The 17237-nt window shown below is 33.1% G+C and overlaps 1 non-coding gene across 1 annotated transcript; it reads left to right on the top strand.

Moving 5' to 3' along the window:
• Positions 1–15687: 15687 nt before the first annotated feature.
• Positions 15688–15760, top strand: TRNAF-GAA (transfer RNA phenylalanine (anticodon GAA)). Its single transcript has one exon. It is a non-coding gene; the product is annotated as a tRNA-Phe (tRNA).
• Positions 15761–17237: the final 1477 nt, after the last annotated feature.

Raw genomic sequence — 17237 nt, 5'->3', positions numbered from 1 at the left:
TAATAAGATACCAAGTGTTACAAATATATTTAAAGATTTGTTTGAATAATTTCAATTGTTATATATTTGTAAAATTATTAGCACACGCAATAGTATGAGATAATTTGAGATCAATAAAAAAAGCCAAAACAATAATTCAAATCATCCCAAAAATAATATGGAATTAAAATAAGTTTTCTCCAAGCGTCCTCTAAAATTCAGATGAAAAGAAAGAAGAAAAAAATATTTATAAAAATAAAAGCAGTATTCTTAATTCTATTTTTGGCAAATTTAAAATGTTTCAAAAAGGACGAAGTTTAATATACCTGGACACTAAATACGTTCCCTTTTCACATTTTCAAGGAAGTCAATCAAATAACGTTCCTGCTCTATTATAATTTAGTAATGCCGTATGAATTTCACATCCAGAAATACGTATATTAACAGTTTATTCATAAACAAGAGTGACGAGTAGCCAATTCTCACCATTCAGAATCCAACAAAGAAGAGTTGCAGAATATAGTTGACGCTTTGTATGGAGGATATCATCATTAATATGGGGTCCATGTGAGATGCTGCAGTAATGACTCACACCTGGTTCAAACTGGACACGGTACCAGGAACGAGCCTTGGGGGATACCTGACTTTGTATGTTTTTATTACGGCACTTATTAAATCAAAGATTTAAATAAAGAAGTTACATTGTAACTAATGTACAATTCTACATAATCGTAGCCACTTTTCAAGCTGTGAAACTGGGTAGAAGTTTTGAGCAAGTATGGATTACTTACGTTTTGACGAACAGTAAAAAATTAAGAAAGATTTTTATTTGTTTTGTGTGTAGTCCTCTGGATATCCTTATGCTATTGTTGATCAGAAAAAAATCGTATATCTGTAAAATAACATTACTGTCGACTAATTATTTATAATACTAGATAATATTCGATTTAATATGAAACTATGTTATGATATTTATTGAAACCGTACTGATGATATCCATAATACGTTGTCAATCTTCAGTATTTACATATGATAAAGAGTACCCATAACTTTAACCAAATTGTCTACATCTAAACAATACTCGCAATTCAATGTTTCCAGGGGTTCTTCCTCCATTGTATCTAACGCATTCGATATGAATACGTAGACTGGAAGATATACCAATGATAATTTCATTAGCATTTCAAGTGGAGAATATAAAGGAAAATAAGTCACCCTTGGCTCTATTCTCCGCTTGATTAAATGACCTGCATTTGTCATCTTGATATTCGGTTTGACGTGATGCATTTATTTACTTAATGGTAACATTATTTTTGTTCTAACTGAAGATAACTCATCCTTTGGACCAAACTACTGGGAATAGGGTTTGAAAAGAATTCTGACATATTGCGTGGACTTTAAAAGTTTCAGAAACAACTCGTCACATGAATGTGACACTCATTATCATCTCAGTTATAAAAACGACAGTGAATATATAATATTTCTCATGAGATTTTTATTGCTGTTTTAAGTGCGTTCAATCCTTTAGAAATTTTACGCGATTTAACGGTTGAAATGGTGGCAATGACAGTCAGATATAAAAATCGAATCATCGCCTTTTAAAGTGACATAATAATCTCAAATCGTCATTAAACCTTACTGGTTGATTTCACGCAATTTTCGCAAGGGTTGGTTAAAGCCATAACGCCTCTCTCTGTGTCCCCTAACATCCACAGGAAACAGCGGTCGTAAAAGCTACAAATTGATAATGAATATCAACCCTTTTATCGATTGAATTCTCTCGGTAGATATCTTCAATGGAAAGTGATACAATAGTTGAACTGTGTGAAGCTCTAAACTGGAAGATGAAATGACTAGTCTGTCATCTGAAGAATAGATATTGAATGTCAATGACAATGACAATCAAAATGACGAGTCATTGTATCAAGGGAACACCTGCATGATTAAATTCTATACCTATCCCCACACTCATATTATTACTATCACAAAAAAATCATTACCAACTATTAAAAAAAGGGTTAGATCAGTGATGTAGGAATAAAAGCACATATGCATGAAAATTGTAATCTTTGCAATAACGCGTTGTAATAATAGATATTTTCCGTTATTTTAATACCTCTATAAAAAAACTTTAAAGTATATATTTTACAATAAAAAATTTATAACATTATTTCTGGATAGAGACTTTTAGGACGTTTAGCGTTTTACATAACATGTTGAGTAAATAAATTTTAAGCTTGAAAAAGAAGATTAATAATGAAGATAAATTTTCATCAAATTGATAAAAGAGAGAAGATTCTTAATGTTCCTACATATACTGCCGTCATAGGCAAAAATACAGCTAGGAATTTGCAAAAGTCACATTCTGAAGTACTTTTTATTATAGTAGGTGAAAGGTCTCTTGTATCAGAAAGTGACTTTAGCGAAAGTTACATTCTTATGTCCTTTTTATTAAAGTCGGTAAAAGGTCTTGTATATCAGAATGTGAGTTTAGCACAAGTCATATTCTGATGTACTTTTTATTAAAGTCGGTGAAAGGTCTTATATATCAAAATATAACTTTTGCACATTTCTAGCTTCCTTTTTGCTTATGACGGCATTAAATATATAGGTAACTTTTTCAAAAGTTACATTCTGAAGTACTTTTTATTATAGTAGGTGAAAGATCTTGTATATCAGAATGTGAGTTTTGCAAAAGTCTAGCTGCCTTTTTACTTATGACGGCAGTAAATGTGTAGGTACGATTATGAATATTTTGTTTTTAGTATTTTGCTATCATATTAAGTTAAAATATATAGTTATTTATTTTAAGTTATATTGTGCTATAGAATTTTGTAATAAGTATAAGTAATTTTCGTGAGAGTCGTCACATAAGATTGTGTTTTTGTCTTAATGTCATTCAATCGTTACTTTTTTAAATAATACTAATGGTCTTACTAAAAAAACGCGGTGAAAATTTTATTCAATTGATAAACGACGATGTATGTGAAAACCTTACTAATTGAATCGTAAAACAGAAACTGACATAAAATAGTTAATAGAAAGATACATAAAATATATACTTAGCCCATCCAGTCAAAGGGGGTTGTTTAACTGTTGTGTAAACTTCATATAATAATAATTTCTCACGAATTTTTGAATTTTTCCATGGAATTTTAAATGCCCTATAGATAACTTCGATTCAATTTGAATACTGGCATAAGCATTTTACCTAACTTTATGACATAACCTAAAAGTAGTTTGTACAAATGCTATTTTTATTTAATTACTTATCTAAAACTGACGAAAAATAACATAAATAAGTTTTAAATATGATGAATTACACGATTATAATAGTAAATTGACCATTATATGAACAAAACACTATTTACAAAGATATAAGGAGACACAAAAGCAGCTGCCATAAATAAACCACTTACTAGATCGATAACTTCGCACTTTTTGTATGAAACAAATTGGTCCTAAAAACCATAGATATGCCAATATATAGACAGGAAAATTCTAATTCAGAGCCTACTTATTATACATTACACCAATGAAAAACTCTGAAAGTTTATTCCATAGACTTTCAGAGTTTTTCATTGGTGGATATAGTTAGGCAATCATGTGACGTCACAATATTTCGGTTCCAATTTTCGATCTCTGCAATGCGCATGCGTGAAGTCATTGCAACATGCCAAATACATTGTTCACAAATTAAAAGAAATAATAAAAAATATTTTTTTATTGGTGAATCAATGAATCTCAATGTGCAACAAAAATACAATTTAACGGATGTGAATATGTGGTATTTCTTTAGTTAAGCTGTTAGTAACTAAAATATTATAACCGAATGAATTGTGTGCAAATTATCCCACACCAAGCGCAAGAAGAGCCAGTCTCTTTTTTGGTGAGGTACAGCGACAAGCTACGTCATTTTTTTTAGATATCTTTTCCATTAAATAAAAGTTTAAAAAGATGTATTTATATTTCCATTAAACCTATATTTTTAACAAGCATTAAAACAGTCTGCAGCTGTGCTTTTCTTCCGATCACAATTTTTTTAAAGCTGAAATGTTTTTTTTATTATTATGCATCTATTTTTAAATAGATTCTAAAACTTTTTTTTTGTGTGACTGAGGATATTTTCCTTCCCAGGGACTGTAGTCAACCGCGCTAACAACCTAGCCAAATACCGATCGGCTACCGACATTTATTTCTTATATTAACAGCTGTCATTAAATAGGTGTATTTAAAAAACAAAATGGCGCTGATCGGCCATTTAATAAATGCTGATAAATTACGTGTAGGTACATCTTTATTTTCGATTAAGTAGCGCAGTGAGTGATTAATTGGTGTAGTTGAGTGTAAACATAGACATATGAATATTATCGTATAATATGGATTAAAAGCGTATTATCCCCACTCCCCATACCGGTTCCATTGAGCCGGCTGGGCTCGCGTACGGCCTCAAGTGATATTTGAAAACGTGACGTCATCATTCTTGTGCGAACTATGGTCGAGGCATCATCGGTTCATTTTACGAAATAACACGGCAAAATGTTTACTTGTACTATGAAAACTGGTAAAAATAGATGCGAAAAAAGAGAATAAACCCAATTGTCGTATTACATTCCATATATAAGCATTATTTTATTTTATTTTAAGCATATTCACATCGTATAATATGAATCAGTTGTTACTATCACATCGAGAAACGTCTGGACGCGAAACACAAAGCTGGTTGGTTGCTGGGAAGTAAATTATGAACATTTATAAAAGTGTCTTAACTAAATACTCTGAAACTAACTACGACTCTGAATATAGAAGCTGCCTTACTTTGCCGAATTTGGACTTCGCAAATTTGTTCATAACGTGGCGAGTAATTTGCGCTCCCATGTAAAAATGTCTATTCATTCAAAGCAGATTTTACTTTTAAGAAGTAAATGGTGATATTATAATGCGAGATGCCTATTTACTGTCAGATTGATTTATTGACGAATCACAGTCATCTTCACTCCCTTCGTTCTTCAACAGTTGATTTTACCCCTCGCCTTTATCTTCTCGTCTATTAATTCCTACGTCTGTGAGTGTAAACTATAATATTGTATGTGATTGCAACGAATAAGAAATTTATGGCTATATCGCAATGACGAAACTTATTGAGAATTATTTAACCAAATCAATTATGTCAATAACATTATTTTTACTTTTTACTTAAAATCATCCTTCGTAAATATTAATTGATTGTTTTGTTTATTTATTTCTATTCTCTTACATACCTACAGTTTACATAATAAGTACAAGTTATACAAAACAAGTTTACGATCTATCAATCATCCATTAACAGTCTTGTTTTACCATTTGAGAAGATACGATAGAGATAGAGTTAGATACCAATACAAAAAGTTTTTAAGGTTATTTAAATATATATACTGCTTTAAAATTTTTATTCAATAACGCCATTTTCATGCTATGGTGTGCTAGAACATCTGTTCTGCCGTGTGGTATCTTTAACACGTCGTGGTGACGAAAGCGGGTGAAGTTTCCACGTATTATGGCCGATATTAAAACCGAGTATTGCAATTATTACTAAGCACGCTTTATGCTACTACAATATGAGATTCAAAGGTAAGATTACACACAGAATATTCTATTCACACCTAGGTAGCTACCTCGAAACCTTAATAGAATGTACATAGTATGTAGCATAGAATAAAGATGTACTGATTTTTTGTATTCTCTCTTCAATGGTATGTAGGTACACGTAGAACTGATACGGGTCCCCCAAGAACTCGACATCACCGCAACTGCTTAATAATATCTATCGATGTCTGTCTCTTCATCAGACAGATATCATTGTCACAACACCCGAATACCTCATTAGGGATGGATCCCTTAATGAATAGCTGAAATATAATACCAATTGTTGTATTACAATATCTACCTGAGTATGTATTGTAGTAATATATTATTTTGTCAAGCAAATACCGTCCTAGTTATGAATAACAACCTTTTCAATATTCTTATTTATACACAAACGTGTGATGTGCCCTATTTTGTTTAGAAGTGACCAAATATTTGGGAAGGCAAACATAGCTACTTAATTTTTTTTAAATATGCGAAGAGACGATCCTTTCTTTAAATAATCATTTGGTCACGAGCATATTATTGTTGTGATCGTAGAATAAAGAAGAAAAACAGAAATGCCTTACTTACAAATTTGAACGGAAACAAATGTTTCATGTAGCAATTTTAGCCCAGCGCTCTGTCTCTGCCCAACTCTTGCCTGGTATCGTAAATCTCCATACCATACAATTTCGTAAACATTTTTGGTAATGGAAATTTAAGCCCGATTAGGCAAATATTTGGTTCACGAAACATGCCCACGAGGCGATTCTTGTGTTGTTATTTAAGCTATGATTGTGATATATAGGTTTCGTTTGCAAGGATATTATAAAACACTAGTGAATCCTGCACTGCTTCTCTATTGTTAATGTCCAACATTCACTACTACCTATATACCATAATTTTACTGTTATAAAACGATATTACATCTACTTTAACTGGACTCCGTATCTCGTTCCGGCGCAGATATATTGCGTTGAGTATTCCTCAGGCATCCCCGACTTCTTATACCATCCAAACCAACTACAACTCTCTAAACACTCATGATACATATAAGAACAAAATATTAAATTTTCAGTTCTATAGGTCGACTACTTTTCGAGTTTTGCCAGCTCAAACATACGCAAGCAATTTTTATATCTTAAGATATTCTCACAGCTCCCTTATTGTACATCTGTACGAGATATACAAAGTAACTATTTAGGTACTGTGGACAAGTTACTAACTACCCTGTGGCAAGGGTTGGGAGTGCCAGTGAGACTACACCATCCCCTATTGTGGTGTGTAGTGAGGTTTAAAGAAGTGGGGTAGCAATGGAGATGGGGAAGAAGCAGGTTGGTAGAAACCTGGCTATTCAGACCTGGTCACCAAACACAAATTAATTCATATTGCAATATTTTACAATATTTTATCAAAGGCACTATGGTAGCACAGCAGAATACTTCGATTTTTTTTATCTTAAATTCATGATTGAATGAACCCCATAAACATAGTGCATCGTAGTAGGTATATTATGTACGTGTAAAAAATGTTCGCAAGTAAGAGTTTGTAAGCTTTTTAAGGTCATTTCATAAAAAATCTCCAGTCTTAAAAGAAATATCAATTGTACTTTTGCCACTAATTTCCTAATAAATTTAATATCAATGGTAATGGAAGGTAAAATTGCTACTGTAAAATCAAGGTCCAGTGTTTTTACTACAATGTGTCCTCTGAGTGAAAAGACGTATTTTTTTTAAATAAAACTGTCAGTTTGAAGTGACCTGCCCCTGGTAATTATGTTTTTCTCTATCTTTTGTGAATAATTAGATAGAGCCTACATTTACAAACATACTACTGATAAAGCGCCCGTTAGGTGATTTTTCACAAAACCTGCGCTCTATAAATTGTCCAATTATTATTATGTTACGCAATCATAAAATCTACGATTGATAAATGGGTATTTATCAAAGTCGATCGATAAATTTTTTATCGATAATTTCGGTAACTTGTCATCGTTCCTAAGCATGAATGCAGATCGCCAACGAACAAACAACAATTCACAACGACTAAGTGTTCTTAATTTAATCGATTTGGATTGTTATTTGTACGTTTGCAATCTACAGACGTGCTCGGTAACGATGACAAGTTATCGACATTATCGATAAATCCTTTATCGATGTGGCTGTGCCAGGCTCCCTGAACAGTTTACAAACAGATACAGGCATGCAAAATATACATACAAATATATCTACAAGTGATTGGTCATGAAATGACCTAATCATTAGTTAAATAATGATCTTGCTAATTAAGCGTCGAACAGTTTAAGTACAATTCCAACGTGTGACAGCGTCCGACCCAATTAGCCCAGGTGACTGACCAATCCGCCCGCGAGGCAGAAGGCAGGTAATCCTCGCTGAGAACAATCCCTATCTACCTGGTACCTGCTTTTAATGGCGTGTGATTGGACCACAATCGGAAACGGTCCTGCCTGCGCTGATCGCCGGTTAATTGTTACATCTCCATAATGCGTACTTGTCGCTCGCACTGATCAGTTCAGGTGATACAACGCCTGAGGGATGCTGGAACTGTTAGATCAGAAATGTCGAATCTGTTTTCTTAAATGTGGCAAAGAACACTACTAATTCATTATTTTAATCTTGGCGGGTCAGTATATTACCTAAAAGAAAATATGATATTACCTGATACCCCGCACGCAATGGAAAAGGGCTAAAGGTCCGCGATCTCATGAATTGAGAAGATAATAATTTTAGAATATTGATGTTGCACAAACAGAAGCTAGGTACCTACTATATTGTTGAGTGAGCTTACTGAGCGTCCTGTTTGTTACGTTTCGGTTCCGAATAAAGATGGCGCCCGTTTTAACCTTTAGTGTCTGCCGATAAGCACGATGAAAAAAATAATTCTCTGCATATAGGTCTCTATTCTGGCGAAATACTTGGAAAATACGTTTTTAGTTAAGTTTTTACGAAATATAGTATCAGCTGACGCAGGGCAAAATTAGCGTCAGCACACGACGGATTATTAATATTATTTTTTCAAAAGTGTTCGATCGTCGAATCGTCGTGTTCAAATATTAAGTTCATGTAATGTTCATGTATTACGTAGGTAATTAAGAACCTACCTAAATCAGATGATTTCAGAGGAAATTTTGGTTTTGATAGAGAACACACTTTCTCGGACACGAGGTCTATCTACCATTCACAGAACTATTAGTTTCTGCAGTCGTCACCGTGACCGAAACGGTAAAAGATTTGTACGTGATTTTGCACAACAAATGCAATAGGCTTTGTAAATACGCATCCCGGTGTCATAACGAGAGTGGATCACGGATATGGGGGCCAGAGGACGCCGTCTATGAATAATGGTGGAGGGAATACAAAAGATTTTTTACGATACCTCTACATGAGAGAGTTCGGTTCCAACAGTATTTATCTCGGGAATTCTGGGTATCTGCAGCCTCAGTTCTAGGAGCGATGTCCCATTACAGCTGATGGCTTATAAGCTTCTGAACGGTTTATTATCAATACCAAAAATTCTGGCTAAAATAAATAGAATGTCCCGGATAATCAACACCAGGCTTTCAATTTTTTCCGAAGTGCAGAATTAACTTACCAATGGTGATGCCCCTGGGAAGACTCACTAGATTAATTAACTTCCTCGCAGAAAATGTGGATATTTTCCACATGTCCTAAGTATACGAACACTGTACAACGAATTCAAGCACGAAGTATTATTTCGACGGTCCCGAAGAACAATGTCGGATTTGCAAATTGGTAGTTTTGCAGTAGAGCTGTTTAAAGTTTCGTTTCTGCATTTTTACTGTTTTCGACATCAAAAAATAATTGATGTTTGATATTTTACATTAAGTCCTATTTATTTAATTGGAGAAATATATGATCAAAAACAGTGTAAATGCAGAAACGAAACTTTTAACCGCTCTACTGCAAGACGTCGATGTAAATGATGTCAATACATATTTGTTATGTATATTCAAAGGTCATAGGGTACAGTCGACCTAACCTTAGTTGTGAAATACTACAGTATAACATCAACGATGCAAAACATAGCCGGCCCTGTACAGGCGCAAGTGGGGCAGGACAAGCACAGGGCGCCGACTTGTCAAGGCGCCAAGGAGCCAAGGAGACAATGCGCTGATAATACCTAACAAAGGTTTTTACCAGCGCCAGGCACCTTTAGCTCAGGGCCGACTCTATGCAATAGGCTGGAGTGACATCTCAAAGATCAAAAGTCATTATTTTAATAGCAAAAAACAGTTACCTTATAACATCCATATTCTCATGAATGCAAAAATCATAAATTTCGCCTTTTTTCACGAAATCTGGCAAAGATCTTTTTTTAAGATATGATTGAATAGTATTGGATTTCGTGCGATTGCTTTTTTTATGACTATTTTCGATAAAGCTTCTACCAAGAGCAAACGTGTATGAGTATTTATATTTACAAGTGAATAATTTATTGTACAGATTTTTATGATCGATATATTATGTTGAGTAAAAATTACACGAAAAATGAAATTATTATCGTATTTTAAATATTTTATTTTAACATGACGTACTGATAAAAGTGGAGTTATGTTTACATATTATAAAAAAATTACATAACTACTACCTGACACCACTCTGATAAGAAAAAGATTTTTTTAAATATAATATGATAAATGTTTAATTAGGTGCTTACAAAATAAATGAATTTCGTAAAAGGGTTAACCGTTTAAAATATGTAATGCATTTCTAAGAAGTACTCTGATTTATGCATCTCGCTGACATCTATGAAATACCGTTGAAACTCTTCTGAATAAGTAATAGCGAAGAAATGCACCGGAAATCTATTTATATGAATAAAAATAATATTATCGTGTAAAAACAGTTTATTCCTTTTTTATTATTTCTTACTATGGTAATTACATAATTTAGAAAATATTATTTTTTTAATTTTCATTATCTTGACGAAGAAACCATTGGTTTTGAAGCAAGAGTAACGATTATTTTGAATAAATAGTGGTGTACACAAAGTTATTTATTTAATATAAAACACAAAGAAAAAAAGGAATTATTTAAGAAAAAAATTATCTTAAATTCTCAAGGCATTTCTGATACAAAATATAAAATTGCATAAAATAACAAATTAATACAACACAAAATTATTACGAAATCTATAGCCATAAATCGCAAAAATCTTCTGACCTAACAATTTGGGAGGCGGGTACCGCCGCCCCAGTAATCATTTATTGGTTAACCAAAATCTCTGCCATAGGTCACCCCAAGTGGTTCGCTATGTTTGATGATTTAGCAGGGGTGCCCGAGTTCATTGTGTGAGGTGTGTTGAGAGGCTGATTTGGGGAGACCCTTTGACCTCTCCAACTGGTCCCTCGACCCATCGTCTTGCGCCGCAGTGTGAGGGATATATCCGTCTCTCCTAGACATACTAGATTCCTACCCAACCCTCATATATTTTAGCTTTCTAGAATCTTACTCATTTATATTTGTTTAATATGTACCTTATTATGAATATTTAATATTTCTAGATTTTCTCCTAGTACCGACTGTAAATGTTTAAATGGAGTACTTTAAAAAAAATAATCTCTAAATAATATAATATAAAGTCGCTATCCGTGTCTGTCTGCTTGTGCGCTTAGTTCTTCTAAACTACGCAAAGTATTTTGATAGTGTTTTCACTATAATTTAGAAAATTTCTTCCGGACGATTTATATACAGGGTATATCGGCACGTACCCGACAAACTTTAACCAGCTATTCCTTAGCACATTTGGAGTAAAAAATGTTATGGGCACTTTGCTGTCCGGTAACATTTTTTTTTAATAAAAAATTTACTATTCATATTTTCACCACATGTCACCAATGTTTTATCCTTTGTCAAAGTTTGAAAACCCGTCTGGCAACATTTTGTTCGAGTTTCGTTGAATAATACACCCTGTATATTATAACACACGTATATTATATTCATAGAAAGTAGAGAAAAGTCGAGCAATGCCATGAACACGTCAGCTAATCTATTTTTTTATATTTCTAATAAAAAATACACATAGAAATGTCTTACGAAATAAAAAAAATCATCATAATTGAGTGAGAATAGAGGTAATATACCGCACAGAGTTTTTGTGGCCGCGCGGAAAGAACCTACGAGTCACGAGGTTGGCCGAATGAAGCGTCGTCCCATCTTGCCACGCAAGAGTTGGTTTAATCCGTCTAGTTTTACCATTTTATCCCACCTTGATCTGAAATAACCTAAGGCAGAAATGTTATATTAAATAGATGTTAAAATTATTATTATTTAATATAATACTGATATATATTATATATATATATATATTTTTTTTTTATATATTCAATAATATTGTTATTGGGTTTATAAAAACAGTTTATTGTTAAACAAGTTCTGCTGTGTAATTATTATTACGCGTGACAGCTGTTTCGCCCTCTGTTAGTTTGATAATGCCTTCAGAGGGCGAAACAGCTGTCACGCGTAATAATAATTACACAGCAGAACTTGTTTAAAAATAAACTGTTTTTATAAACCCAATAACAATATTATTGAATATATAAAAAATAAAAATTAAAATGGAGTTCTACAAATTAAACTTAATAATACTGATAATTTAACTAAATCTTGGGTAGGTACTCCTTACGTCCAACTCACGCACCAAGTAATAATACGTAAGATCTTCTGGTCAGCTAATTGGCAAGATATACGCGAGCAGTGCCGGCGATAGGTTTATGTGGCGCCTAAGCCATTCCTCACCCCCGACTTGTGGCCAGACCAGAGACTAGAGACCAAATCACTGAACCGTGTCTTAGGGGAGGAACATTACTGTACCAGGGGCGATAGATGCAGGAGACTTCTTGACAGGGTGAACTGTTAACTAGGTAACCAGGCATGCAGACATGGATATGAATACATTTTAAATTTAGAGTTAAATACATGTTAAAAAAAAAAACAATTTTTTAATTTTGTTATTTGGGATATTTATAAACGAGTAATGCTACATAATTTTTGGTTTAAAAAGTGTAATTCGGTATCATTACATATGCAACGGTGCATAATGACAGGACTTGCATAATGCATCGCGGTGTGAGTGACATCGTAATGACTTTTCATTTGCATGTGCATTACGCTATGCAAGAATCATAGCAAATTGATGCATTTGGAAAATACACAGCAGAAAATTTGTCCCTAATGTCAAACAAATAACACGTTGACTGCTACAACAGGTCATTAGCGAAATTGTACGTAAATCATTTCACATGCTTATACAGTGGCGTGGCGACAAACGATCGTTCCTGGGCAGGCTTTTAAAACCGATCCCAATTTATTGTTGCAGTTTATATTATTAGGTTTACGAATAAGATTGTAGCGTTTTTCTACATATTCTACTGATACCCAACGTCACAGCACTTCGTTTTCTAGTCTGAAGAAACCTGGATATTTAAAGGTAAATAAGTCATTTAAGATATTGAATAGAACATGGCGAAGATAAAATCCTGAAGAAACAATAAACTGACACAAGACTAGGTGAAGATAACGGTAATTGAACTTTTTAATATTTTTGACAGGTTAATAAAAATCTCTAAAGGTTATATTTAAACACCAAGAATGGAGTCGAAAATGTGGTTTTACGGGCGGAAAATTTGCTGTATCTCTTCGACAAGAACAAAGACAAAAGAATTTGGTTGCTGGGGTGGAAGGACCCACGTGTTATAAGTAACAAATGGTGGCTCCTTTAAGACGCACTACAAGGCCTCTAATTTTTTTAAATTAAACAAATCTACATTTACGTTCAAAGGGCACTTGCACAACAAAAATAAGTAACATGTATATGTATGTGGATGATGGATTACTGTTGAGACAAGTGTATCGTGCACTAGTGTATCGTGCACTAAGTGTATCGTTCACTAAGTGTATCGTGTTGCACTGCAAAAATATTCGGATTTTCATGAACACGTGTTCCGAAATCATGATAATATTATATTCGTAAATTACTAAAAAAAAATCAGGAAACATATTTAATTTTTAACCGATATTACCAATATTTTGAAGAGATTCTTAATTAATTAGCAATTAATAATATTATATTTCGGCAGAAAAAAAAAGGATAATTTTGAACAAAATCACATTAATAGTTGGAAAAAGCCGCGATTCTAAATATATATATTACACAAAAACGTTGAACAAAACGCTTGTGCAAACGTGAAATATTGGGGCAGGGCCACAATGTTTTTGTTTTTGTCCGATTTTTGAAAAAATTTGGTATTGGAGATCCGATTTAATTATATGGTACAAAAACAATAGCATCAAAGCAATGTGTGGAAGGCCATTAAAACAATACAAACATTAGATCAGAATTGCGGGAACCCCCGAAGTGGCTGTCCAAGCTGACTAAGTAGGGACTACGCCACTCAAAAGAAGAAACGAGTGAGACAGTTTGATTTTTTAAAATATTAACTAAGCTTTCACAATAATACCTCTGTTGATATAATTTCCTAAGAAATTAAATTGATTTGCAAAACATTCACGTCATAGTTTAGCGTAATGCTTTTATAATTGAATCACTTCCAATGCACGCCATCATAATGCTTTCTTGTAGGAATTGTAACAATTTATTCTCAAATCTGTTGTATTATTCTATAAATTTTTGCAAATATAATTTTTTTAAATTTCGCTTTTTTTAATCATTTGATATCATGTTGATCGTAAATTTTCAGGAACCGTATAAACATAATAAATAAATCACTATAAAAAAATAAGGGTAGGGTTTCTGTCATAACAACTCTATGTAATAAATTGTAGGATGACATAAAACATTTACCTACGATATTAAATAAAGATTTTTGGTGCAAAAAAGTTCTTAAATTATTACCTGAAACATTGTCACATTAGATTTTTAGACATGCAAATTACCAGGACCGGAACAAAGGGTAAGGCAAACAGCACTGGCCTCGGGCGACAAATCTGGAGACCGTCAAATGCGATTTGAAAAAAATTAACATGGGTATTTTTTGAGCTAACCAACCATACAAAAAATATATTTTCAACAGTTTCATGACAATGCGAATACGAAACTTATCCAGCCTATCCTAATCTCCTATTTTCGTTTCACGTTCTGTTTTTTCTCAGTTCAGGAGTCAGGAATTCTGCCATCATACAGGAAAACGTTTGATTTTTAAGTAGAAAACGCGTCGCGTTATTGAACGTTTATATTGTATTATAATGCAATAAAACAAGTATTAATATCAGAACGAATTCACTACGGAAGCTAGTTGAATAACTATCAAGAAACTACCATATTAGGAGACAGGTATTGATTTTGGAAAACACCGATAGCCGTAGAAGGTAATATGAAGAGGAAAATAGATAAATTCACATGCCTTCATCCGATATTGATAGTTTTCATAACCGTGTAATGGAAGAGACGTCGTCAAACGCCCAAAAGTAAAACCCTGATAATCTTAAGTAAGGGCCACTGCTAAAGACATAATGGTTAACATCTGTGATGGCGATGGCGAATCTATAACCATCTCCATAATAACTACAACCAAACTTTGCTGCCAAATATGTTAGCATAATAACACACCATATAAAACACCTTGACCTTTTTGCAGGAGAATGGGTTCCAAGGGAAACAAAATGACTTGTTCCGGCTCTGCTTTTTCCGATTACCAGAGTATTGTAATGAGTGTGGAATTTCACTGTGGCTGTCGTTGACAAGCCCAGTGCAATATTTTTGACCCAGGAGTGTAGCTGTCAGGTTGCATTACCCTCAAGGGCTGCTTTCACATAGGCTGATAAAATCGCGCAAATTTACGAACTGCTAATTTTATTAAATGGGTGGAGTCCGTAATACACTCCTGCTGATAAGGCCTTATTTATTCCACTTGTACAAATTAAAATCTCGTTAAATTAAAAATGCATTCCCTCGTAGAAGGGATCGTTTTCAGCTGCCGTAACTAATTGCAATTCGCATTCGATGATATTGGTGGCATTGTCATTTCAATAAGACATAATAATAATAAGTAGATTTTTTGAATAAATACAAAATTATAAATTATTTGGCGGGTTGGAAATAGCCGACGTGGCTCAGTGGTTCAGAGCGTCTGACCGAAAATCAGAAGGTGGGGGTTCAATTCCCGTCGGCGGCATTTATTTTTACTCGGGAAATATTTTCAATTTGTATTGATATTACAGGCCACTAATTTTTGCTTATAATAATTTATTATCCTTTGTGCTATGCATAAAAACCTTGTCTTGTAAACATTAGTTTATCATAAAAAAAATCATAATTATAAAATAAATAAATTCAAAAATATTGTTATGTTCACCATGGTCAAAGTTTATTTTTTGTTATCTCATATTTTCAAGTGCTTGGAGACAATGGGACAATTGCACCCCCCAGTAAAAATAAGTGAAATTGTAGAGTATCACAAAGCAAGGTTTTAAAATCAAAAGGGGTAATCTCAAGCAACGATTTAATACGGAATGATGTTTCAGATTGGCAATACTGATAGTAACTTCCTTTCTAAGCAATGAATTTAACTCAATTATTAGACAATGTATCTTAAATGTTAAGTTTTTATTTCATCACTTTCCATGACTTTATATAACTTTTTAAAGATGTAATGAATTATCATTTTGATGATTTATCCGGTCACCATCTTAAATGTACATTTTAAAATACGTAATTTTTCAAAAATATTGAGCAAACGACATCGTGACGCACCAGGTTTTTTGTTATACATAATTAAGAGAACATCAAAAGCTGATTCAAGTTTATAACTTGTGATTTTATTCAAGATATTTATCGATAAATGTTATATTCCAAATAATGATCGTATCTTCCCATAAAGTAAATGCATCTCCTTTATCATATTAAATCAAATCATATTTGTATCAAACCCACACATCGTTCAAATAATATACAGCTTTATTTACAGCCGAAACCGACGGCACATAAAATTGTCCATAATAAAGCACAATTTCAATATATTCGTAATATTTGTTCCTTTTTTAGTACCGCGGCAGTAAAACATTAAATCAGTGAACATTTTTGATAGCCAGCGCATATGAACAAATTCCCACTCTCATATAATATTTGGGGAAGAGCAAATGTACCAATACCAGAAATAACCAACCAGAAATATTGCGATTTTAAGGCTAAACGTAACGTACGTTATAACGTATGCGTTCATAGATGGCGTTTGCCTAATTATTTTATTAAAAAAATATTTTTGAATTTATTTTTTGAATATTTGTTTGCACCCGTCCATACGCAATATGAATATGAATAAATAGTCTTGTCCGTATACAAACTCAATTCTTTCAAGAAAGGCATACAAATAGAATATTGCATTAAATCACCGATACAATATTGTATTTTTATGCCTTTCTCGAAAGAATTGAGTCTGTATACAGACAAAACTATTGAATCATATTCATATTGCGTATGTACCGGCGCAAACGAATAATTCATCTTAAGATTTTGCAATAACTAGCAAAAAGTGTCTTTTCGTAAAATAATTAATCTAACGCAATATTATAGATTATAGATTATAACGTACGTTATGTTTACCTTTAAAATCACTATTCTCTATGAATACTTAGATTATGACGTGCTTTACG

The sequence above is a fragment of the Hesperophylax consimilis genome, chromosome 15 (assembly GCF_061612785.1).
Source record: "Hesperophylax consimilis isolate HC1 chromosome 15, BYU_Hcon_1.0, whole genome shotgun sequence".
In the NCBI taxonomy this organism is placed as follows: Eukaryota; Metazoa; Arthropoda; class Insecta; order Trichoptera; family Limnephilidae; genus Hesperophylax; species Hesperophylax consimilis.
The sequence above is the reverse complement of the archived record's forward strand: the minus strand, read 5'-3'. Positions and strand labels throughout refer to the sequence as shown.